We start from the raw sequence: 27,314 nt of genomic DNA, 5'->3' as shown, positions 1-27,314 counted from the left end.
GTGGGAGGTGGGGACACAAACATTCAGTCCATAGCAACAGCTTTTACAGTCCACTGAAACATAAAACTGTTAGCAAAACTAAAGAATCCCTAAGCAACCTTTTTAACACAAGGCGAAAGTCCGAGTAAATGTAAACTTCTACAGGATTATTAATGATATGGCTTGGAGATATATATATATATATATATATATATATATATATATATATATATATATATATATATATTTTTTTTTTTTTAATAGAAAAAGAAATCACCCAAACAATTATAGTAGATAACAAAAAGAAGTTTATGTATTGGACAGTGAATGATGAGAATTTAAAAAGTGGATAACTTTCCAGATTATTTAAATGTGTTCATGGCTAACAATTTTTCTATTGTTACGTTTCACAAGTTTCATAACAATAGATGTAAGCAACAGTGAACCATATATTTTTTAAAGATTTTATTATTTATCTATTTGAGAGAAAGAGAGAGATGGTGAGAGAGCATGAGCAGGGTAGAGAGGGAGATGAAGGCTCCCCTCTGAGCAGAAAGCCTGAAGCTGGGCTTGATCCTAGGACCCTTGGATCATGATCTGAGTTGAAGGCAGACACTTAACAGACTGAGCCACCCAGTCACCCCAGTAAACCATATTTTTAAAAGAGAACGAAAATCAACTCCATACCACTATGGTTCTATTGTGGCACATAGTTTTTGGTTTTGGTGTGTTTTTGTTTGTTTGTTTGTTTTGAGTAGGCTGTGGTGTTAGCTCAGGGTCTCTGCCTTTCTTTCTTCCTTCTTTCTGTGCTAATTTCTATAAACTCCAGATGAAAAGCTCCCAAGGGGAGTTCTGATTAACTACTGACGTGGCTGTATTCCATTCATTAAATTCTTCCCTTTGCCTGTACCTACACTGAAGGTAGAAATATTTTTTTTTAAGTTAATGGAGAAATGAGTATTATTTATGTGTAGAACACTGGCACCACACCGACACTGGTAGACATAGGAGCTTTTATAATTTCTTTAGTTTACTTGGAAATAAAAATGAGATCTGAAGTTGTGCTATATGAGAATCACAGTCAGAGTGGTCAGTGAACTAGGAGTCCACTTTAAAGACTAGGAGTCCACTTAAAGACTATTGTTAATAGTCTGGGAAGAACCCTGAGATGAGGAGACTCTCCAGATACGAGGCTGTTCCATGATACGTCAGGTTGACCATTGTATAGTTCTGTAAATGGTTTCAAGCTTTCCAGTGAAGTACAACTTGGATTAATGGTTAGGTTGTTATCAATACATTTCTCCACATTTCCTCTTTTCATATTCAGACCTCATTTTGTACCGCAGGCTTGTATTACGTACTTGGATTTTCCTCTCTCTTATGTTTCACCTCTTGCTCGCAACCATTTCCCTCTAGGAACATTTTGAAACGGAATTTCTGGAATGGAGAGGTGAAAATATGTTGGGAAGATATAAATCACAAGACCCTCAATGGTATTCATGTTAACTAGGATGTTCTAGTGGATTGGAAAGAAATAGCTAACTACCATATGTTTGATTTAGCTTAAATAATTTATATAGTTCTAATGGTAGTTTTGCCATGTCATGATTAATTATTTAATGTGATGGCACTGTGCAGTTGACTGTGCTAATTTCTCTTTGATGATTAAAAGGTCATTTGATGCACATTTTTAGTAGCATTTTAACTTTAAAGGTGGTAAGAAACCTCTGAAATAGAGCTTGGAAGAAAAGCTGGGAGTTAGAGTGGCCGCTGATTTGAATGACACATTGTAGAAAACTAGTTTTTAAGAAACAACACAAAACACTTTGCATTGTTCATCTATGTTCAGCCACACGTTTTGTCATCTTTTAGATTGGTGTTTTTTAAAATATTAGACCATCCTCTCCACTACTTACAGAGTCACACAGTTCAGGTTGGCTCTTAACTTGTATTTTGCTTAGTCCTTAATATTTTTGCATCATAGTTCATTAAATGAACTACAGTTCATTAAACGAACTGTAACTGGCTTAGTTTTGAGTGCTAAGGAATCAATGATGGACTAGAACAGAGTCATGGATTTTGTAGATACAAAGCAGTATTTGTGTCGGTGCCCGCGATGGAGGCGGCAGGGAATTGCCGAGAGGGCGCCCCGCCAGCCTGGGACCCAAGCTTACACCAAGCGGAGAGGGGTTTGAATATGCCTTTGAGAAAGTGTATCAAAGTCACGTGTGCAGACATCAGGGGTAAGCCAGGATGGGACAGGGAGAAGCCCAGTTCCTCAGTACACTGGCCCGGTCAGGAGCCTCGGAATCCGTCCACAGGAACGTGAGCCAGCCGGGGCAAAACTAGGGCACCGCGAGCAAGGAGGCATTGATAGGCGGCCAGCGCTGCTCTCCTGCCTCGGGAGGTTTCTTAAGTGCTTTTTGTTAGACTCCCAGGCTCAAAGCTTGGCTGGATGAAGACTGGGTAATTTGCCACACCTGGCAAACGCTGACTTGGAGTTGCCGGCATGTCCACATCTGACTGGGGCTGACAGTGATGAATTATGTCGCGGTGCAGCACGATCCAGTCAAGCGAGGTCACGAGCGAAGTGCTGTCTTCTTTGTGGTTCTTTCCCTTCTCCTTCGATATTTTAACTCTGAAATAAAGCTGAAAGGGAATTTAGCTAGTGGAGAGAAAAAAGCCAGGTTGGAGGAAAGTCTGTACATATCCATTCATTAATTCAGTCTTTCATTCAACAAATTTTTTTTTTTTGAATGCCTTAGTATGTAATTCCCCAACGTGAATGAATATTCATTTATCTTTGAAATTCAAATTCCATTTTACTAATGAACAGCTCAGTGTTCTACCCAGAGGTACAGAGTTAGCAGCGGCAAAATTAATTTGGATCCCAAGCCTCTTGCTTTGTGTAATCAGTTCTTCAGGTCTCTGTAAAGTCCTGGCTTGAACCAAAGGTGGGTTTATCTTGGCTCTGAATGCTGTCTGACTGAGCAAGAAATAGTAATAGGATGCATAATTTATACTGAGCTGGTGCTAAGCACTTGAGAGGTCAGAATGGGAACCGGCTGCCATAGTTGATAGAAATTGCTAATGTGTTCGGCTGTGTGGTGTTGAGGGCCTCCCTTCTACTATTTTACTTAATGCTGTTTGAGTAGAATTAGGTGTCCTTTGAGCACTCTTCATCTCTGAGGCCCCACAGACATGGCCACTCCCTTTCCCCCCAGGACTGTGACAAGATTGATCCCCTTTGGGCATTTGTTCACATACACAGTCTGAAAAAGCAACAAAGAATTCTCACTTGGCTCAGGTCCTTGGGAACTCAGTCTGGAGAATTCGGATTTTCCCTGTTATACTTTAGGGGTTTTTTTAGCATTCGACAGGCAAGATGTTTTGTCTTATGTACATAAAAATTAAGTAACTGTACCAGCATCAAATATGTACTTTCAGTTGTAAATGGTACCCAAGCCAACTTTCTGGGTGCAATAATTTTAAAGTTGATTTTTGTGCTGCTTAATACACACTTATCCCCCTTTTGTGAATAAAGGCATGCTTTTGGAAAGACCACTTTAGTTTCTAGAGTATTTTTATAGTTTCTAGATTGTGTGTTTTCATTTTATTTTAAGTAGGTAAGAGAAGTTTTAACAAGAAATAGAACTGAGCACATTTCTCTTGGTAGCGTACAGTATGGTTAACATGCTGATTATAGATTTTGTATTTGACCTAGTTATTTAAAGAATTGTTCTTTTGTATCATATCAAAGTCAAATTATATTCAATTTAATATTCTGAATATATCCAGGTATAGGTAGTTTTGGTAATGATGGCCTGTATGCTGGTTTTTTGTCCATTTAATAGGCCTTGGATCTTTTTAAAAATTGAGATAATTACAATATACAGTTGTAAGAAATAATACAGAGAAATTCCTATATAGTTTACTTGGGTTCTCCCAGTGGTAACATTTTGCAAAACCGTGGTATAATATCACGACTAGGGTACTAACATTGATGCAATCCACCTTTCCCCTGTTTTACTTAGGTTTTCCCAGTTTTGTGTGTACTCCGTTGTGTATTTGTATTTAGGTCTATAAAATAAAAATATGGAACACAATGAATTTGTGTGTCATCCTTGTGCGGGAGTCACACTAATGTTTTTTTGTCCAATTTTAGGACATATGCTGCAGAAGTAAGTAGAGGCCCATGGGCCTTGGTGTTTTTTGTTTTGTTTTGTTTTAAATGGATCAGGACTGGCGTATAGGCCTGTGACCAGAAGATTTGGTTAAGGTTTAATGCTCTGGCTTTGCTGTCTTGAAATCCTTAGTTTTATGTTTGCATTTGTGTTTCCTAAGTGAAGTCCGATGGGATAATGGAGGCTGCCCCTGGTCTGGGACAGGTTCTCTTCTGCTTTCCACTGCTTTGCACCCCCACCTCCTAGGACCTCAAAGACCTGGCCTCTTCCTTCATACTCCTGTCCCACAACTGCTGCTGCCTTTCAGTACCTGGCAGGGATGGGGTGGGCTCTAGAGCAAGAGCCCAGGACATATCAGGACTGGACATCGATACAGCTGTCCCCATCCCAGAGTGTCACAACAGTGCCTCAATGGGGTGAACTTCTCACCTATCCCAATTCAGGTGCCTGATGTATCATTGTATAGAGATTTTCCTTGCTCCTGGGGATGGGTTGGGTTGGTGTGCCCTGGGGAAGGGAGGTCCCTGGAGCACTGGTCTGCCACTCGAGGGAGAAGAGACTCAATACCCAATGGGGAGGTGGCAGTTTGTGTGCACCTGGGGGCAAACGCATGCCGGTACTGAAGTGTGCATGCACTCTGCAGGTAACCCTGTGCCTGAGGGATCACAACACAGACTCACAGATGAACAATACCATGGTAGGTTGAGAGAGAGACTGCAGAGGAAAGGAAAAATCTTGGTATTTTAGTACCTTTAATGGAACTTCTCTTCTGCCTTTTGAACATAGGGCCCTGCATTTTCATCTTGCACAGGGCCTGCAAATTATGTAGCCGTTCTGATAGGCATAGCGTTATCTTCAGCAATCATTTACTATACACAGTGCCCACTTGTTTTCCCTGCATCATCCTATATTTGCTTCACATTTCAGTGACATAATAAGAAGATATTCAGTGAGACTGTGTGGGGACTAGAGCAGCACAAAACCCATAATGATATAAATATGTGGTGGAAAATTACAATAAAACCCTTGCATCTTCCACTTTAATTTTGCCTCAAGGAAATGGCAAAATGCCCAGCTGGCAATAACCAGTTCCAAATGAGCTGCCAAAACTGCTAGGTGCAGAAGTATACAGTTTGTTGCTCTTCCCCATTTTGGTGCTTGACTATAGGTTTTGAGGTTGGTGTTTCAAAACCAGAGCAGGTGCCTGCCACCTGGAAGCATTTTCTTAAGTGCCTTGCTAATATCAACACAATGAGAACTATTCAAGTGTATTTTTAAATAACACTGAAGCTGCTTTACATGTGTATACATGTCTGTTGAAATACAATCATAAATAGGCCTAAAATGTTTTCATCTGGAATTCAAAGGGATATGATTTCTGTCTTGGAACAATAAAGGATTCTTGTAAAAAGGAACATGCTGATGGAAAACATTTAGATAAAATTAAAATATTTGAAAAGTTTGTAAATGTAGGTTGAAGTACCAGCATAACAAAATTAGATCGCTTCACCTTAGAACTCTACACTCCGAGGGGCGCAGTACCTATGGGGGGGGCAGCGGTAGCGAGGGTGAGGGGATGGTGCAGAGTAAGTGCAGTTGTTGGGACACAGTTCAGTCTCGGAGGCCAAGGGACCCCACTTGTCTGATTTGAAAGAATTAGCCTCATTTCTGTACTTGTAAGCACATTTACTCATCAGATCGTTTCTGGATGCCGAGAGGCAGTTCCTCGTCTCTCGGTTTTTCGTTTCCTTAAAGCTAGTGCTAGAATTTTCCATGAGCATCTCTGTATATATATTGCATTAGGGATCAGTGAATGTCAGAAGTTTCCGAGGTCAGTTTTTGTTTTAATGCTTGTCTGAACAGTCTGAACTGTGTCCCAGTGTTCATCTAACCAAACAACTACTTTGTTTATAGTTCTGCCTGACCTGAGGTATACTCTGTGTAATGACCCGGCTGTTTTCTAGCTCAGACTACATAATTCAGACCGGGTCTAGCAACATGAAGTCAAGGCGGAGAGGGTTCCTTGAAATCTAGGATTAAAAAGAATGTACTTTCAATACTAGTTTCATATCTTATGCCCTCTCCCAACCCTATTGCTAGATCCCAAAATAAGAGCAACAAACTCAACAAGCAGCCCTCCCCCCAACCATTTAATAGTCTTCTCTTCTCCCAACTCAGTTTTACTGAGTTGCTAATTGGAAGCAAAATACCCAAACAAAGAAGAAAGAGACCCAGCAGGGGACACAGATAATCTGTAAATTAGGTAATTAGTATAAGAATAATCATGACTGTCGTCTTTAAGTGCTTTTTCATGTATTTGGTCAAGTAAACCTTTCAAGTCTTCCTGCCTTTGGGTTGGTGAGGTCCACCACTTGACCTGCTTTCCTCTCCTGGGCATTTATTTGCCAAGCAGACTGGTCTTCATTCAGGTATGAGTGGATGATGCCTCTGTTTTCACAGTACACTCTCTAAATCTTGTTTTGGTCCAAATATTACTTTCATTTTCTAATTTTTCCCTTCTCTAGCTTGTTCTTATTTCTGATCTTGCCCTAACTTCTAGATTTTCCTTTCTCCTCTCTGCTGCATATCCCCCCTTCCTTGACCACTTACAAGTCCTTGTATCACCTTGTGGTGAGTCAGACTTCTCATCAACATCATGTTGCACAGAGTGGAGGCAGGGCTCTGGAAGGACCCCTGAGTGGCTTCACCCTGGATTCCAGCATGCACCAGCCTTGAGACTCGGCTTACTTGACTTCCCTTGCTTCCTTCTCCACATCTGTGAAATGGGGATGATTATATAGTTTCTCCCTCGTAAAGTTGCCTGGAAGATTAAATGAGTTATTCCATGTCATTTATTTAGAGCAGGCCTGGTACATAGTAAATGCTTAACAAATGTTAGCCATTATTATTACTTAACATTTGGTTAACCGAGTTATGTGACTCTTGAGTCACCTGTTAGTGCCTTATTTTTCTGGCATCACCTATTAATATGCTAGATAACTGGGGTTCCTTGGAATACATTTGGAAAGTGCTACTTCTCAGGATATGTTTCGTGTACAATTTTTCTCAACTATCTCTCAAGGAAGGTAGTTTGAGGTGAAAATTCTAGAAGTAGAATCTTATGGTCCAATCCTTCTTTTGCGAGCATCTCTCCACCAGTATGCATGTCTTTTGTGTGCCCTTTCTCGTGATGTGCTGACACCTTGCTGCCTCAGGTGCAGTCTGTTGACCAGCAGTGAGGATGTCACTTGGAGCTTGTAAAAAAGTAGGTCTCAGGCCCCACCCTAGATCAGCTGAATCAGAATCTGCATTTTAGCAAGATCCCCAGGTGATTCATAAGTACATTAATGTTTGAGAAATAGTAGGCTAACATTTCTGGGTCTGGAGCACCAAAATTCTGCTCTAGGGAAATTAGGAAGACATCAACCCAAATTCTGTTTTACAATACATCATATTGACTACTTCTACAAGTATAGCACTTTAAACCCTATGTGATTTCCTGGAAAACCTATATTGGCATTCTCTTGGGTGTAATTGTTATCGATTAATGTCGTGATTAAAAGTGTAGCTTAGGTCTACTGGGAGCTTTAGCTCATTGAAAGGGGGAAAAAAAAACATACCTCATTGATCTGAAGCCCTCAGTCAGTCATTCTTACCTTTTCAGAAAACACTTCAGATAAATAGCAATAATCTTAGCAGTGAGAGATTTGTCTCAAGGGATAATCTTTCCAACAATGACTTGCATTGATTAAGTTCATTGCTTTTTAACTGTTCACTTTGTTGCTGTGGTAACTCTGTTTTAAAAATTAGGATGCATTTTCTTAGCTGGGATTGAGTGTGGGGAGGGTAACACAAAGAAGCACATTTGGGCTTCTACTACTGGTTATATACTTGCTGACAGTCTAGTATTCTTGATGTTTTCTGAATATTGCTTTGATAAAACCAGGTTCTGGTAAGAGGAGGCGTTGATTATGTTTAAGGGATAGACAACATACAGAAGGGTCAAGCTAGTATTATGATTCTTGCTATCTCTGCCAGGTATGGAGAAAGGACCTAAGTGCTAGATTATTAGATGGAGATTATTAGATGGAGAACTTTGCTTTTTGAACAGTTTAGTTCTATAAACCGTGTTGTTAGGTTGTTACCTTGACTTTCACATACCTCCGTCTTTATGCGTGGGTGGAACATTTGGAAAATCTCAAGATTTCTGTGGTAGTGGGGAGTGAAGACTCAGCTTGCTAGGTGGAATTTTGATTTACAGACCTCTAAATCAAGTGTATTTACTCATTCAGCTCCCTCGCCTACCTATCTAATTCTTTGTAAGAATTTATAAATTTATATATTTATAAATATATAAATTTATAAATTTATAAATTTATAAATATAAAGAATTTATAAATTATAAAGAAGAAAGTTCTTTATAATTCTTTATAATTGCAGTGATAAGTATTAATTTAAAGTAGAATTTACTTGAGTTTCCATAACATTTGCTGCCTCTCTGTAAGGAGAGACAGCAGAAATATAATACTGGTATTACTTGTCACCCCTACTTTGCCTTACTACAGAACTAATCTTCCCTGGAGTGCTTGCGTGGCTCAGTTGGTTAAGCAGTCCAACCCTTGATCTCAGTTAAGGTCTTGATCTCAGGATTATAAGTTTAAGCCCTGCACTGGGCTCCGTGCTGGGCAGGGAAGCCTACTTAATTTTTTTTTTTTTTTTACTAAAATGTAATTTAAATCTGTCTGTTACTTAAAATTCCCTGATGCTTCCCATCAACCCCCTGAACAGACCATGACTCATGAAGACAGCTTCCTATGTATACCTGGAGTTCTCCATCGTACCTGGAGAAATACTTGGCATTTTCCTGAACACTTTTTGATTTCTAAAACCTATGGACTCTGACCATCCTGGTTCTTCTAACATATATGACATTATAGCCTCCCTTCTCTGCCTGGTGTCGTGGCTTTAAGACTCAACCCAACCATATCACCTCTGTGGAAGCTTCCCTAACCCCACAGGTTGTTTATCTTGCATGTTTGTACTTCTGCCATGAGATTTGTCATGTTGTATTAGTCGGGGTTTTCCAGAAAAACAAAACCAGTAAAATATGGGTGTGGGTGTGGGTGGGGATGTGTGGGGGCATGTAAAAAAAAAAAAAAAGTTTCTTTCAAAGAAATGGCTTATTTGATTGTAGCGGCTCTTAAGTCTGGAATCCGAAGGGCAGACTGTCAGGATGGAAATTCTCAGGCAGGAAAGGGTACTACAATTATGAGGGAGAATGTCGTCTTCAGGGAAACTTTTATTTTGCTTTTAAGGTCTTTTAACTTATTGGACGAGAGCCACTGAGATTATTGAGGGTGATCTCCTTACTTCAAGTCAACTGATTGTAGACATTAGTCACATTTGCAAAATACCTTTACAGTAACTTATATATTAGTGTTTGATTTAAATAACTGGGTACTGCAGCCTAGCCAGGTGGACACATAAAACTATCCATGATACACGGCATACTGTGGTTATTTATGTACCTGTAGTTCCTCCTTAGGACTGTGAGCTCTTTCAGTCATAAACAAACATTACCTTTAAGTACCTAAACATTATTTTATAGATTGTTTAAATTGTGAAATTAAAAAAAAAATACTATTTCTACTATTTAAAAAATTTTTTTTTTAAGATTTTTTATTTATTTATTTGACAGAGAGAGATCACAAGTAGGCAGAGAGGCAGGCAGAGAGAGAGAGAGAGAGAGAGGAGGAAGCAGGCTCCCTGCTGAGCAGAGAGCCCGATGCGGGACTCGATCCCAGGACCCTGAGATCATGACCTGAGCCGAAGGCAGCGGCTTAACCCACGGAGCCACCCAGGCGCCCTATTTTTAAAATTTTTTTAACTAAAGTTTCATTTTTTAAATTTTTAAAAAGGATTTTTAAAATTTATTTATTTGAGAGAGAGAGCAAGAGAGTGGCAGAGGGAGAGAGAGAAGCAGGCTCTCCACTGGGCAGGGAGCCCGATGCAGGGTTCGATCCCAGGACCCTGGAATCATGACATGAGCTGAACCACCAGCTCACATGAGTGAGGGGAGGAGTGGAAGGAGAGGGAGAAGTTTAAGCAGACTCCCCACTGAGCACGGAGCCTGACAAGGGGTGCCATTTCGGGCCCTGAGATCATGACCTGAGCCAAAATCAATTGTGGAACATTTAACCCACTGAGCCACCCAGGCGCCCCAGTATTTCTAGCATTTAGATGTATTACTCCGTAGAAACTTAAGTCAATTTACCCATGATTTATAATGAAGTTCTCCAGTGACACTATGCTAATAGTTTTAAATGAAAGGAAACAGAGGAAGTAGTATATTTATTAGCAATAATTTATACATTATATATTGGCAGAAATTCATTATATGCCTTATTATTAAACTTGCAAAATATGGTTTTAACAATGAGAGGAAAAGATCTGTGGAAGAATTGAGATTCAACATGTTTTAAAAATTAGAGCTCTGTATCATTTATGTAAATATATGCTGTTTTTATTTTCACTCAGAAAAATCCCAAGTATATATAATACTAAGTACACTTGCTTAGTAAGTGTTTAGTGTCAGTTTTTTTTCCATCTTGTGTCACCACTGAAAAGGCAGTTTCCTTATTTTGATCTTATCTTTATAAGTTTTTGAAAATATAGCTCAAAACTCTTCTCTCTTTTCTCTTTTCTTTTCTCTCAAAACTCTTTTCTCTCAAAACTCCCAGGATTATTTAGTATATTTTGATGTTCCTTTTTTCTTCTTCATATTTGTATATGTGTTCAACATTTGCTCTTTTTAAAAAAACATAATGTTACGCTGTTACATAACTTTCAATCATCATTTTACACTAATCGTTTTTATCTCTTAATATCACTATTTAACACCTATACTTGGCTTCATTATTTAAGGCCAATTTCCAATTGTCTAACTCAACCTCTTTGTCTTTCCTGCTACTCTATATGCACTTTTTTCCTTGTCATGTGTGTTTCTCTTAGTGGCTCTTGTTGAAATCTGAATCACTAACCTTGGAGTACATATCAGCCTTTCCAGGTTCCCCATCTTTCCCATCCAATCAGATGTTTGGTGAATTCCAATGACAGTCTTTTCCTGAGTGTTTCACCTTCGCATCCTCAGTTTTTATTTCAACAGTTGTCTTTCCAGCTTGGATTGTTATTACCTTCTATGTAGATTCTTGAAGTAAATTTTGTTGGCCAGTCACTCCCTTCTCAAAGGTATCTCCTATGCTCTCAACAAGTTAATTATGCTAATACGGTTACTATTTTGATATTTACCAGCTCAAAAAAAAAAAATCAAAACTTGGTAGCTTCCCATTGCCAGTAAAATAAAAACAAAATGTTTTCCAATCTTGTCATTTATAGTGCTCCAAATGGCCGGGTCAGCTTTATAGTATTCTTATTCAACCTTCCTATGTACGAACATCAAATTGGGACTGTTTTAGTCAGTATGTACATTGTGTTTCCCCATCTTTCAACCTTAGCTGTGCTTTTCTCTCCATCTGGAATGGTCTACTCACAATTTCTGCCCATTAAAATACTTCCTACCATCTTTTTGCTGAAGCTACTGGGTCCTTTTCGGCCTCCAGTATACAGATACAGCTCAGAGGCCAACACTGGGGAGGAGTACAGAGAGGGTAGTCCTTCATGGCCTTTCACCTGACTGTTCATTGAGGTGCAGTTTCCGATTCTCAAATTTTAAACTCCAGAAATTGTATTTTTTCCTTCCAGCAGGAGTTGCTGTAGTTCCTAGAAGACAAACCCCTGCTAATAAAACTTATAAAAAATTTTTATGATCTAGAATGGCTGTTTGCCAATTCACAGTGAATGATATGCTTTAATGGTGGAGAAGGTGTTGCCTCTCCATAGCAAGACACCTGCAGTTCAGAAACTGGAAAGTTGCTGAATCGACTCAGAGTTGAAACATGAGGAATTGGTTGGTCTTGAAGGATATTCCATCTAGGTTGTATAAAAACCTCATTGCCTTATTGGGTCACCTGATAAGGCTCTTTTCCTTGGATACTTTGATATAAACAATAAGTGGATCTTCAGGTTCTGATCCCTTATCCATCATCCCTACTGACTGAATTACAGTTCTCCTTTACATGTTCCAATAGTGTCATTTGGAAGATGCTGCTTTGTGACCTTGTTTTAAATTTAGCAACACTCTGTCTTTATCAATTGATTTGTAAGGTAATCCAGGTCTACACAACCACATTTAGATCTATCTACAGTGGTGTCTTTGGATGTCATGTGTTTGGTTTTGGCCTTTCATAGTTTCAGAATGTGCCTTTTGTTAAATTTACACCAGAATTCTTAAGTTGCTTTATGCATTAGATGCAGTCACTTCTGCATCTCTTTCTTAATATGTTTGTATTATGGTTATTTATAAACTGGCCTAATGAAACTCCTACTACCTGCCAGGAATATATCAATGTCTGCCAATCAGTTTTAAAACACATAGACACTAATAGTATAGTGCTACCACTCATTGATTACGCTAAGTTCTTCCTCAAATCCATATAATACTACCAAAAGTTACCTATGAATACACTGGCTCCCCATTTTTGCAGATAGGTTGAAGTTAAGAGAAAAAATACACAAGTTTGTGAAATAGCTGCGATTTGAGCTCAGGACTGTTGCCTCAATTTATTCTTGTTTCCTCTTTTTTATTGGTTTTCACTGGAGGCATGTTTATGGTTTAAGGTACTATGTATGTTAGTTATATATGCCAACTTGGCTAGGTGGTCCTGTCCATTTGTTGGTTCAACACTAATCTAAATATTGCTGTGAAGGTATTTTGTTGTAGTTACATCCATAACCAATTGTTTTTAAATAATAATGTGGGTGGGCCTTATCCAATCAGTTGAAAGCTTAAAAAAACAAAACTGAAAAGAAATGTCAAGAATACAGCGTTAGGGTGCATGACTGCCTCAGTCAATAGAGCATGCAACTCTTGATCTTTGGGTTGTGAGTTGGAATCGCATGTTGGGTGTAGAGAATTCTTAAAAATAAATCTTAAAAAAAATAAAAAATGCAGCATCAATTCCTGCCTGGGTTTCCAGTTTGCCTCTTGGCCCTGTAATTTTGGACTTGCCAGCCTCTGCACTCATGTGAGTCATTTCAGTATGTATATATACATATATGTATATTTAAATACTTACACACACACACATACACACACATACACACATACACGTATACACACTATTGGGTTTTGTTTCTCTGGAAACAAAGATTGATTGGCTAACTAATATGGTTTCTGACAATTAAATTGACAGAAGTATCATACAAAAAGTGCTTATTGCATTATCTTGTATTTCCAAATAAAAATAATGTTTTAAATTTAAGATCTGTATGGCATACAGTAACATTTTAAAAATAGGTACAGTTGGTACCAGTGGTCCTAATCAGGTAAGGAGCAAATGTGGAGAAGGATGGAGAGGAGTGAGGGATTGGATTGTTTTCCTAAAGTGACTAAAACAGAAAGTTGAAACAACCTGAAGATATTCAAGTGATGTCTGCAGGGAAAGATTTATACATTTGGCAAAGACTTTCTTTCAAGAAAATCCATCAGTGACAACAGCAAAGACAAACTTGTTTTTTTTTTTTTCTATTTGAAGTTGACATTTGGCTATATGCAGAGTTTATAGTGTTCACAGTTTTACGTTTTGGGTTTTACATGGTACAGCAAGTCATATATTCTCTTAAGACATGGTCTTCCCAAATAAGAAGGCATTGAAAAGGAAGAAGAATAGTGATTTTTAGGATTGCAGTAGAAAAGTAATTTCATTGTTAGATTCAAAGTCATATGGTCAGCCTATAGACATTGTGTTTTCTGTTTCTTTGTTTGCTATAAATCAAAGATAACACTAATAAAGCTCAAAGTCCAAAATACAGACTTTAATTAAATAAAAATTGGACCAAATCTAGAAACAAAGTTTTAAATTGATGTGAATACTCTGCTTTATTTCCTCTGCCCCCTCCCCTTGGAATGGTATACCGCAGTGAAACTGATTGGAAATACACAGTTAATGATAGTAATGTTCTACAAAGTCACTTCAAACACTGAATTAGCAAATACCGAACCATTCGTTGCTCCTAGGGAAATACAGTGTTAATTCCTATGAGTCTCTGGTTATATTTTTGTTTACCAATGGATACATATTCCTGCTTATGTGTGTGTTTCGTTTTAAAGACACCTTGTTTAATATATTCATGGCCAACAGTACTATAACTCATGCCTGATCTAACCCACGTATTTTCTCCGTAAGGCTCATCACAGCCTTCTTCCACTTGGAACACTAGACGGCCCTTCGCTATTATGCTTGGGGGCCATTTTAAATAACGAAATCACCAATGAGAAGCACAAAGTACAAAAAAGGTGGCATTTACTAGACTGAGAAAAATACACTTGTTTACCGTATGAAAGCTAAAACGAGGATGCAGAGTGTCAGCTTGGAATGTGCACAGTGGGCAACTCAGAAATTTTGCCACTCTGTGAATGACCCAGAAATGTCTGAAGAGACCCTGAAAACACCGTGAATATTGATTTTGGGGTTACAAATACATATTAGCCGGTAGGTGAATTCACAGATACAGAATCGACGAATAATGAGAATTTACTTTAAACAGCTTGGATCTTTCTGAAAGATGCATATATTTGTGAGTAAACAGTCTCATGAGAAGCCACTCCTCTGTGAGAGTGCAGTGCTGGCCAAGTCCTTGGGCTACCAAACATTTTATGTTCATTTGCAAGATTCTTTAATAAACATTTTTAATCTTCGCTACTACAGTATTTTAGGAAGAGAAAATAAGTTCTATAAATAAACAGATCTCCAAATATGGCAGGAGGCTTTCCTTAGGAAACCCTGAGCAATTTCAGGTGTTTGTTTTGAACCACTAGCATGTGTAATAAAATCCACACAAATAAACAAGAAATCAAAATCCAAGCAAAGTAGTTTGTCATCTTTTCCAAAATATTAGTGGAGAAGCAGTTTGTTTTCTTTCACCAAGATTTGTGAAGTCAATTCATTAACATGTCACGTGTTTAACCATGTTAAAACAATTACTTCTTTAATTGAGGTTTTCACCTTTTGATGATTTTTATCATATTGAAATTTGCCAAGAAATTAGCAAGTCTACAACTTTGAATCTTGCAAACTGTTTATGTACTTTTAGGTTGATGCCAATCCTTCAGTTCTTTATTTGTGAAGCACTTATGTGCAAATTTCTGTGCTTAAAAGTCATGAATTAGCAACCCCGGGCTTTTCCTGGCTTCACCAGCTGCCACATCATGGAGGTACCCCGACCCAAGAAAGAGGAGAGTAAGGGAGATGCCATTTATAGGTACTGAAGCAAAATTAGAACTCAAGGGCAGAGGCAATAGATCGGCTCAATTGCTGCTGAAATTATTACAAAAAAAAAAAGAACAAAAGAAAAAAATGAAAAAGAATCAGAAATGTGGAAGATGATTTGAACATTTTATTGTCAGTGTTTCCACCACTAGACCCTTGTACCCTGAAAAAAAAAAAAGAAAAAAGAAAGGGCGGATTGTTATTTCTTTATTTTGAGAAGATATTGCAAGCCACTTTTCTTAGCCCTATCATAAATTAGAACGGGGGAAAATAGATTTGTATTATAGCAAGAAGAATTTAGTTTTTATTGGTGGAAGGAGACCCTACCGGAGGACTTTGGTTATGAATATTTATAACTTGAAATACATATAAGAAGTAAATTAGAGAAATTAGCATTGGCAATAATTATATTCATATAGTGACACTCTGACTTGGAGAGAATTATATTAGGTAGTCAGAAAACTTAAGCCTATTGCTGCTTGAAATTATGTATATGTGGATCCTTAATGTTCTGGGCTTGAATTTGAAAGACTCACTCATCAAGATTTTTAGACACATTATATTTGCTTTTGCAAATTAGAAGCTCCAACCACAGATGCAAGTGTACATTGCCATGTGTGGAATTAATGCTTCAGACAGCTTATGAATATGTATGTGTATTTTGGTGGCGCTTCTGCTACAGAAGTCTGAAAAGCAGTGGGAAGTGGGTGTAACTGCGTGGAACTGCATATTGCTGTCAGGAAAGTGCAGTTCTCAAAGAAAAAAAATTATAGGGGCAAATTTTCATTTCAGAAGTGTCTTCAGAGACAAAATTTTCCAAGGGAGAAAAGCTGATATTTGTCCATTTTAATTAAATTAAAATTTCTGTTGGCATTTTCATAACATAACAACTTGGAAATGTTTTGAGGACAAGCCTGCGTATTTAAGTGTGCATACATCTTCACGATGGTTTCTGGAATGCCTTAAGTATTAATACGAGGTGAGATCTGGATGATATTTAGTTCTGTAGTTATAACTGATCCTGATTAAATGGCTCTATTACTGGTATGAATTGGTTGAGTTCAGCTTAAATTTCAGTGTAAGGGTTAGTTTCTGTATGTCCCGTGGATTTTTATGTTAACTAGTGATTACCTCAAAACTGTGTTCATTTTAGCAAAGAAATGCAAATTAAATGGTAGTGCAATTACAATCTTTTCCACTCTATGGTCCCCAGGCCTCAGTCATGGTACCCGGGAGAGTGGGGAGGAAGAACAGGAAGGCTAAGGTGAATAATTGCTCCTGGAGTGGTCTGGGGTATGGCTTGAGATTCCTGGGCTCAGTGGGACAAAGGGTCTGTACCATTTGTGTGTGCCCCCATGGGTAGTTTGAATTAAGTACCCACTATGGTTCTTGCAAAGTGGCCTCTTCCATTAAAGTTTCAGGTGTTCGAGAAACCTTGTTACTTCATGTGGCTAAAGCAGGATTAGATTATATTTACGTACTTTATATGCTCTAACAGTACAATTCTGATACTTTTCGACATTAAACACTTTCTTTCAGAGTACATTTTGAACATTAAACTGGTGATAGTAACTTCACCTCTCCAGCTTTATTTTATTGAATTAAACTTACTACATTTGACCAGTGAATAAATACCAAAGGAATTTTAATTCATCACTTACATAAAATTTGTTTATAAGTCATACGAATAGCCTTCCTGAAAGACCACCTTGTCCAGCTTTGCTTTTTTTTTTTTTAACATGTTCTGGGAATACTGATGATCAGGGGATTACCCGTTACCCTACTATCATTTATGAAAGGCAGAAGAAGAATTGACTGTTGCTTTTTATATGTAGTTAGAATTACTGTACATTTTAATCACTTTGAAAATAGGACTATTCTAATTGAGGACCAAGTTTTCTAGACAAAAATATTTCTAACCATTTAGCTCACAGGTCATCATTTCTCAATGGATTTTCCTCATGAGAGCTTTTGATTGGATTAGGGGAATGTGTTATTTAGGAACTTTAGAAAGAATTAACTGTTACAAATTTTCATTTGTCTTTAAAACAACCAAGAAATCCCTCTTGCCTCTTCACCTTTCTCTAGCCATTCTTTGTTGCCCTTGGCATTGAAACTCAACAAGTCTATACTTGTACTTCTCCTTTAGGTTTCTCTTAAACATACTTCTCAATTTAACACTGTTGTCCCCACCACTCCACCAGCAATCTGATTAGGTTCAAGAGTGACCTCCAAGTTCCTATATCCGTTAGTCATTGTTTGGTCTTCACATTACCTGACTTACCTTAGAGCAGCAGACAGCACATCTACCCAGATGCCCATAACTCACTTGTTCCTCGCTTCCCTTTCTCTAGACCTCTTTGGGTCAGAGTACCCTAGGGATCAGTACTTGGTTCTCTTCTCTATTTGTACTTTATTATTGGAGATCTCATTCAGTCTCATGACATTTATGGGTTAAATACCATTTATGGGTTGATGACTACTAGATTGATATCGTTATACCATAACTTTCTCCCAAACATTTGATTTTCCTATTTCACAAGTTACAGGAATATCTGGTTCTACATCCAGAAATTTTAATAGACTAGTTTTATATCTTACACACACACACAAAAAGCCATCTATAAGATGATAAATAAAGATGCAATTTAAAAACTTTGATATTGTTGTAATTAAACATTCATTTTGATTTCCCTATTCAGGAGTTGGGGAATTTACTTCAGATATACAAACTAGAATAACTCAATTCAGGAAAGCACATCATACACGTTTAAGTGATTTTTATGCATATTTGTTGATTGCTATTTCATATTTAAGGTTATTTACCTAACAAACTAATTCATGCCAACATAATATACCATGTAAACCTATTGGGAGATATCATTTAGCCAGAGAAATCATTTGCTTGCTTAGAAGTGTTACAAATATGCATATCACTGTTATTTATATATCAATAGATGAAAGAAGAGTGTAGCATTTATAATTAAGTAGGAAACACACATACTAATATGACCAGCTAACACATTTAAAATGATCTCAGTAAATTATGTTTATTTTGCTTGTCTTCTTTTGTAATTTCCTATCTACCAATAAAAAGTTGACTGTTTTACCAAGCTGAAAGTTTATTTTTATTACTTAAATATGCAGTTCACAGCATATGTCATATATTGTTAGGCTTTAAAATGTCCCAAATGATAATAATGAGCATCCTAGAACATTTTGTGTTCTGCTAAGTGTCTTGAATGATTGTTTTAATACCTAGAGTTTGGCAATATTCCAAATTATTATATTTATCATTCTTACCTTGTTGGTCTATTTTACTGTCATTTCCTACTAGAAAAGAACTCTGATTTGAAAGCAATTTCAGACAGTTTCATTTCACCCATAAAGTCACCAAAATGTATACCCTTTACTAAATTACACTGCAACTCATGTTGAAGAAAGGACAAAGATTCCAGAAATATTTATTAGAATTTATTATATGAAACTTGGGTGAGAATATAATGGGAACATGAGTTATTTAACACACAATGTTGCAAAACTGATATAAGAATATGGAGGTAGATAAACTTTTTCTATATCTCATGTGATTCAAAAACAGGAAGACATATTTACTATGTAAAATAGATTAAAAGTAATTAAATATATATAAATAAACATTTAAAATAAAAGTAGAAGAAAAACAAAAATAAACAAAAGCAAAATGGCTTAGGAGTGACATATTTCTGGCTTTATAAAGATACTCAGTAAATTAAAAAAAATTTTTTTTTAATGATTTTATTTATTTATTTGACAGACAGAGATCACAAGTAGACGGAGAGGCAGGCAGAGAGAGGGAGGAAGGGAAGCAGACTCCCTGCCGAGCAGAGAGCCCAACACGGGGCTCGATCCCAGGACCCCGGGACCATGACCTGAGCCGAAGGCAGAGGCTTTAACCCACTGAGCCACCCAGGCACCCCCCAATTTTTAAAAAATTTTTATTGAATAATAATTTATATATATAATATTATATTAGTTTCAGGTATACAACTTAGTGATTTGATGTTTATAATCATTTATAGATTAACCACCCAATAAGTTTAGTTACCATTTGTTACCATATAAAGTTTTTATATTATTTATATATTATTTATATTTTATATTATACTTTTATTATTGTATATTTATGTTTATATAACATTGTCACCTCATTAAGTTTGATTACCATTTGTCACCATACAAAGTTTTTTATATTATTCTGTACTTTACGTCCCTGGGACCTATTTTTCATACTTGAACACTTAGAGCTCTTAATCCTCTTCACCTGTTTTGCCCACCTATCCATCTAACTCCCCTCTGCAGCTATCAGTTTTGTTCTCTGAATCTGTGACTGTTTTTCTTTTGTTTGTTTGTGTTTTAGATTCCACATATAAGTGAAATCATATAGTATTTGCCTATGTCTGACTTATGTCACTTAGCCTAAACTCCCTAGGTCTAACCATGTTGTCACAAATGGCAAGATTTCATTCTTTTTTATAGCTGAGTAGTATTCCATTGTGTATATATACCACAACTTTATCCATTCATTCATCCTTGGTTACGTGGATTGCTACTGTATCTTGGCTATTGCAGATACTGTTGCACAGAATATAGGAATGCATGTATCTCCTTGACTTAGTGCTTTTGTTTTCTTTGGGTAAATACTCTGTAGTAGAATTACTGCATCATATGGTAGTTTTATTTTTAATTCTTCTAGGAACCTCCATACTGCTTTCCATAGTAGCTATACCTATTAACTTTACTACCAATGGTGCATGAGGGTTTGTTCCCTGTTCTCCACATCCTGGTGCATGAGGGTTTGCTCCCTGTTCTCCACATTCTCAGCAGATATTACTTCAGATTCTCTGTAAATTTAATGATATGATGAACTATTGGATACGTTTGGTGACTAGAAAATTAATATGATGTCATTTACAGAATTAATGAAAATGTGTAAGAGTGATATGCAAAAGAAGATATTCTGAGAATGAAAATAAATTTTCATATAAATGAAAACAGTTATCAAAGTTGAAAGGAAAAATGTTCAACTTAGTAATATTACAGAAATATAAATTAAGTGTACATAATACTGTCCAGCTACTAAATTACTAAATAACTAAAAATTATAAATCATTTCAGGTGAGTCTATACGGACATGTGTGAATTCACACAATGATACATTGGAAAAGTTTATCCTTATATTAGAGGGCAAAAACTGTGGTCTTTCCTTTGGTTCTATCATTTGTCTTCTCTTTCTGAGACTTTTCGTTGAGAAAATGATTCCAAAATAAAATACAGTGGTGGAGGCAGACAGAGAGGGAAGTCTGCATTTTGTTTTTTATATTGGTGATGAAGAACTATGTTTGAAATAAATAAATAAATCAGGGTGCAGCATTTTTTCTCCATGGTGATTATAAATACCTACCCCTTTATATGTAGAAGGGGAATGAAAGGAATAGGCAAAACAAAACAAAACAAAAAACCCAAATGCAAACAAAAAACTCCCTAGTAATTGATAATTGATAGATTTTATTTAGTGTAAGAGGAACTTTATAGCTTTGTTTACTTCTTTACTAATTTAAACTTGCCGTTGTAATAATTGTTGCATATCCATGCTTTTAAAAGGAATACAGGGGTGCCTGGGTGGCTCAGTGGATTAAAGCCTCTGCCTTCAGCTCAGGTCATTATCCCAGGGTCCTAGGATCGAGCCCCGCATCAGGCTCTCTGCTGAGCAGAAAGCATGCTTCCCTTCTTGTCTCTCTGCCGGCCTCTCTGCCTGATTGTGATCTCTGTCTATCAAATAAATAAATAAAATCTTTAAAAAAATAAAAGGGATACAATAATTTTATATACTAAAGTATATTCTACTGTATAGCATAGTAGGTATTATAAATCATGGCCCTTATTCTGTGTGAATAAAATTAAAAATTGAAAATAGCCTAAAATCACTTTTTGAAATTCTGAGCCCCTTTTTATAAAATCGGCATGTTAACCTTGAATTACAAGTTGGATTTGAACCTAAAACATCTGTTAATATATCTGCATTTTATGCCAACAAAACAAACTTCATCACTATGCACAGCAGAAATTTGCAAACTGCTAATAAGCTTGATTTAAAGTGGCCACAGTAAAAAATCTGTCTTGAGAAGAACATTTGATGTTAGTAAATTCAGAACAGAACCCCTGAATTGCTGTGTTTAGAAAAGGTACTGTTAATAAAAAAAGAAAGAAGGAATGTAGCTTGCTTATTTCATTGTCTCTCTTTAGCTCTTCCATTAATGCAAAAGATATCTATGCATGGAATAAACATAATGTTATATGTTTTAGAAAAAAATCTAATCAGATTTTACATCTCATTTTCTGTGGTGAGATAGTAGCTGTGAATGATTTAAAATCCACTGCTTTAGTAGTGTTGCATAGGAGTTCTGGAGACCAAGTTCATTTTTTAAGCTTAAGAAATTAAAGAAACAAACAAAACCCCAAAACAGAGCAAAAGACCACACTTGTACTTGTTTGTTCCTATCTGAATAAGATATACCCACTGTTCGGGGCACTTGCATGGCAGTCAAGTGTCTGCCTTTGGCTCAGGTCAAGAGCCTAGCGTCCTGGGATGGAGCCCCACGTCAACCTCCAAGTCGGGCTTCCCGCTCGGTGGGGGGTCTGCTTCTACCTCTGCCCCGGCCCTTCGTGTGCTCTCTCTTGCTCTGTGTGCACTCTCTCTCTCAACTAAATAAAGAGTACACCTATTTAAAAAAAAAAAAAAGAAATACCTATTGTTCATGAATATGATTTTGAAGATTGCTCTTATTTAAGTGTAAGAAACCACAAATTGTTCAAAGAAAATACTGTTTTTACCTCCCAACTTCCCATGGAACATATCGTTGTAAAGATAGTTGTGGGATTTAGGTTCATAAGTATCTTAGAACAAATTGATGCTCGATAGAGGCTTTTGTTTTCTTTAAGGAGAACATATCTCAGATTTACCTGAAAGGGGGGAAAGGTGATTAGATGAAGTGTTTCTTGAGTTATTATGGTATGTTTGGCTTTAAAATAGTTCGCTTCTTTTATTTTTCCTGAAGGCATTTTTTCCTGCCAACATTTTAAAGATGACTACTATATATGATATGGAATTGGATGTCTTTTTAAGTGCAATTCCATTTTCTATTCTGTAGAAACACCTACCATTTAAATAAAATTACAGTGCTCCTACAAGCAAAAAATAGTCTTTTGTTACCCTTGTATATTTATGCATATTTTGCTTTTATTTTAGCCACAAGAACTTTTTTCAGTTTTGGCAGCACTAATAATCTGCAGATTGTCATTTTTTTTCCATGATGCAAGTGTGAAGTCTTTTAAAAGGAATCTGATTTGTAGGTGTCTGTGTATTGCCATTCTATTCTCCTCTATGTTTTTTTAATGCATTTTATTTTGCAATTAGATCACTTTTGATCCAGTGAACATTAGGGGAATGTTAGGCTTTTGAAAGCAGTGGCTTCAAATTGGTAGCACTCTAATATTGGCTGCTTTACTTAAACCTTGCTAAGTGAATTATTTTTCTTGTCTGGTTTCCATCATGTCATGACAAGGATTGCTGCATCCAGGCATTTGGGAGTTGGTAGCAAGTTTCCATATAGATAATAAACCTTTTCTTTTTGCCTGAGTTATTCATGGTTCTGTGTTCTGGCACTTATGACATCTGAGCAGTTTTCCTGGCTGCTGCTCTCATTGGATGGCAAAATTATTTTTTCCCCATTTTTGACTTATAATGGTCATCACATTTTAGCATCCTGGTTGAAATTTCACAAGGCCAAGCTGTTCCAAGGGTTGACCTTGGAAACTTTAAACATTGAATAAAATTCTTCTCTACAAAGGAATTGCTCCTGAGAACATTTGAGATAAATTGATATGTGAGACATTTGTAACATTATTAATATTTGATAACTCAGTATACTAAGAAGGTCTCTATCTCAACCTGCCTAACTCCGTGTGATTACGGTACAAAATATGGACCTTCTGACCTTGTAAAAGTACTTTATTTTTATGCTATTTCAAATTATAGTGTATGCTTGGTATTAAAACTCATTTGTTTGCTAATTTTACTGTGACTTAACTCTGTAGTATAAAACCTCAATTATAATATTAAATAGCATAAGAATTTTGACATTTAAAAAATTTTATTTTTCTGCATTATTGAAGGGACTTTTTTTTTTTTAAGATTTTATATATTTATTTGACAATGCAAGACACAGCAAGAGAGGAAACACAAGCAGGGGAAGTGGGAGAGGGAGAAGCAGGCAACCCGATGCGGGGCTGGATCCCAGGACCCTGGGATCATGACCTGAGCCAAAGGCAGACACGTAACAACTGAGCCACCCAGGCACCCCTGAAGGGACTTTTTATAATTTATCTCATTGGGAGAAAAATATAGGCAGAGCTTCACTTTTCTGATTTATGACATGAAGATGATATGTATGTTTCATAGACTTAAACCAGGTACAGTTTTGGAATGGCAAAAATTAACATGATTTATTGTGCTCAGTGTTGGTGAGGATGTGAAGGAACTGGAACACTGCTATTGGAAATATCAAATGGTATAATCGCCTTGGAAAACAGTTGAGCAGTTTCTTAAAAAGCTAAACAAATACTTTGCATATATTCTAGCTATTCCATTCCTGGGTATTTACCTAAGAGAAGTTTACTGTACCTTGGTATGGTGTGTCATACCAAGAATTATGTGCAAATACCAATAGTAGCTTTGTTTGCAGTAGTCTCAAACTAAAAATAACCCAACTGTTCAACATGTGAATGTATCAACAAACTGTTGTATATCCATATCCATATGGTGGAATAAGACTTAGCAAGAAAAAGGAGTAGAGTATTCCTATCTGGTACAGCATGAAAGGATCTCAAAGTAATTATACTGATTGAAAGGTGATACACCCCAAAGTACATAATGTATGATCCCATTTGTAGAAATTTCCAGAAAGTGCAATCTAATCCATAGTGCAGAAGAACAGATCAGTGATTGCCTGGATTCAGAGGGTGAGAAGGACCTGAGAGAGGGACAACAAAGGAGCCATTGGGAAGTGATATGTTTTTATCTATTTTGGTCAGTTGGAGCTGCTCTAACAGAATACCATAGACTGGGTGGCTAAAGCCTTAGAAATTTATTTCATATAGTTCTGGGGGCTTGAAAATTTGAGATCATGGTGTCAGCGTGGTCAGGTTCTGGTGAGGGCCCTTTTCCTGGCTTGGAGATACCACCTTTTCACTGTATCCACATATGGTACCGAGAGAGAGAGACAGAGACAGAGAGATACCATCTCTCTCATGTCTTTTCTTATAAGGGCACCTATCCCATTCATGAGGTATGTAAAACAAGTAAGTAAATAAATAATAATAAGAAGAAGTAAATACAGTAGCAGGTCATGGGATCTCCAAGTGACCGCTGAATCTGGGGTTCATTGAGATGGCCCGGACTGAAGAGGAGCTGACTGAGGACTGTGGAGAGCAGCAGAAGGGTAGACCTGGACAGTTTTAATGGCTTCATGCAAACTGGAGAAACAAGAGACCCAGTTATGACTGGAGTTGCTGTACTCACCACTACCCCTTCTGTGTCTTTCAAGGAGCATGGCAACCTCCATTCAGATCTCAAATAATGTATTAAGAGTAGGAGAACCAGAAATGGGTTTAAGCATACACTTTAAGCCTCTGATGAGCAGATTCTTTGTCATATCATGACAAAGTCATGATAACAACAGTGAAATCGCAACAAACTCTTGGGTCCTTTGTTGTTATTCCTGAAACAATAGATGACCTGTAGTTACTCCTAGCATATCTGCTTCTATTCATAGTATATACTAGATATGCCTGGTCTGGAGGGGTAGGAAAGAGGTTGAGCTGAATGATTTAACTGTGTTGTCATTGTCATCATCATCATCTTTATCCTCATCCTCATCATCACCATTGCTTCACTGAGTTGCCTTTTCGCTGAGTGCTTTTCAAGCATTTAATTTTCACGGTACCCTTCAGAGAAGACTTTCCTTGAAAGACTTTTCAAGGAAAAGTCTTGATTCCACATTCTGTATAAAGATGGTTAGAGATAATTTTAATTTTAAACAAATGAAAAGAAAACACAACAGTAATATGAGCAACGGGATAGAAAACAATTTCTATGTTTGTTTGCTTTCTATGTTGTAGATCAGTCAAATCAGATAGAGGAAAATTCTCTGAGTCTGGCTATTCCAGGGATTGTTAAACTCATCAATTGATGAATACTTTTGTTAATGAGAGACATCAACTCCTTTTTTTTAAAAAAAGCAAAAGTAAAGACCTAGTGGTATTTATGGCATATGATCAGCATGCTGTTGAATAAATTATGAATCTTATGTTGCATTACAGCTGGCATGATAAAAACTGAGTAATAATTGGACTTTATCCATAATATATATCTCTTTATTGTAAGTTGCTCACTCAGCCAAGCACACATCATTAGCAAGTATGACTTTTATGATACACATCTTTAAATGTAACATACTTGGATAATGCTTCTACTAGTTTTCATCCTTATTATTAAATAAACAGTGAAGAGTTCCGAAACAAAATACTAACAGAATATAATTTAAATATTAAAATTGTTCAAAGGAAATATTTATAGTTATAATTCATTTCCCCTACCTAAAATAAAATCATATTTTGCATTTTGTTTTAGAAGTTTGTTGTTGTTGTTAGTAATACTCAAAACTCAGGAGAAATCACTAAACTAAAATAGTACTCAAGATAAGGCAAATTCCCCAAAATGTATTTGTGAATCAGGCCAGAACATAATTCTTCAAGTATTCTTGCAAGCAAAACACTTGACTGATTCAAGGGAAGCACTGCTAATGTTCAGAAATGTTCACTAGTATTTTATTTATTTTTTAATTAAAACAATTATTATTCTTGTTCACATATAATGTTTTATTAGTTCAGATATACAATATAGAAATTAGACAATTGTATACATTATTCGGTGCTTACGATGACAAGTATAATCACCATCTATCTGTCACCATCCGGTGTTATTATAGTATTATTGACTATATTCCCTATGCTGTACTTTTCATCTCCATGTCTTATTTGTTTTGGAACTAGAATTTTGTACCTCTCCCATTTCACCAATCTCCTACCCACCTCCCTTCTGGCAGCCATGAGTTTGTTCTCTGTATTTAAGAGTCTTTTTGTTTTTGTTTGTTTTTTCATTTGTTTTTTTTTTTTTTTTTTGATTATACATGTAAGTGAAATCATTGGTATTCGTCTTTCTCTGATTTAGTTCCCTTAGCATAATACTCTGTAGGTCCATTCATGTTGTAGCAAATGGCAAGATCTCATTCTTTTTTATGGCTGAGTAATATTCCATTGTTCTTATATACCACATCTTTTTTATCTGTTCATCTCTGGATGGACACTAGGGTTGCTTCCATATCTTGGCTATTGTAAGTAAGGTTGCAGTGAATTCATGGGTGCATATGTCTTTTCAAATTAGTGTTTTCATTTTCTTAGAGTAAATTTCCAGTAGCAGAATTACTGGATCATATGATGTTTCTATATCTAAAATATATTTAAAACCTTGTATAAATTAACAACAAAAAAAGCAAAAAAATTGATTAAAAAGTGGACAAAAGACCTGAATAGACATTTTCCAAATATAAACACATGGCCTACAGACATATGAAAAGATACTCAGTATCACTAATCATAAAGGAAA

At 36.6% G+C, this 27,314-nt stretch overlaps 1 protein-coding gene across 2 annotated transcripts in view; it reads left to right on the top strand.

The window, feature by feature from the left end:
- Nucleotides 1–27,314, top strand: part of PRKD1 (protein kinase D1) — a 332,127-nt gene that overhangs the window by 108,569 nt on the left and 196,244 nt on the right. The window lies entirely within an intron of this gene.

Source organism: Mustela erminea, chromosome 5, assembly GCF_009829155.1.
Source record: "Mustela erminea isolate mMusErm1 chromosome 5, mMusErm1.Pri, whole genome shotgun sequence".
NCBI lineage: Eukaryota > Metazoa > Chordata > Mammalia > Carnivora > Mustelidae > Mustela > Mustela erminea.
The sequence above is the reverse complement of the archived record's forward strand: the minus strand, read 5'-3'. Positions and strand labels throughout refer to the sequence as shown.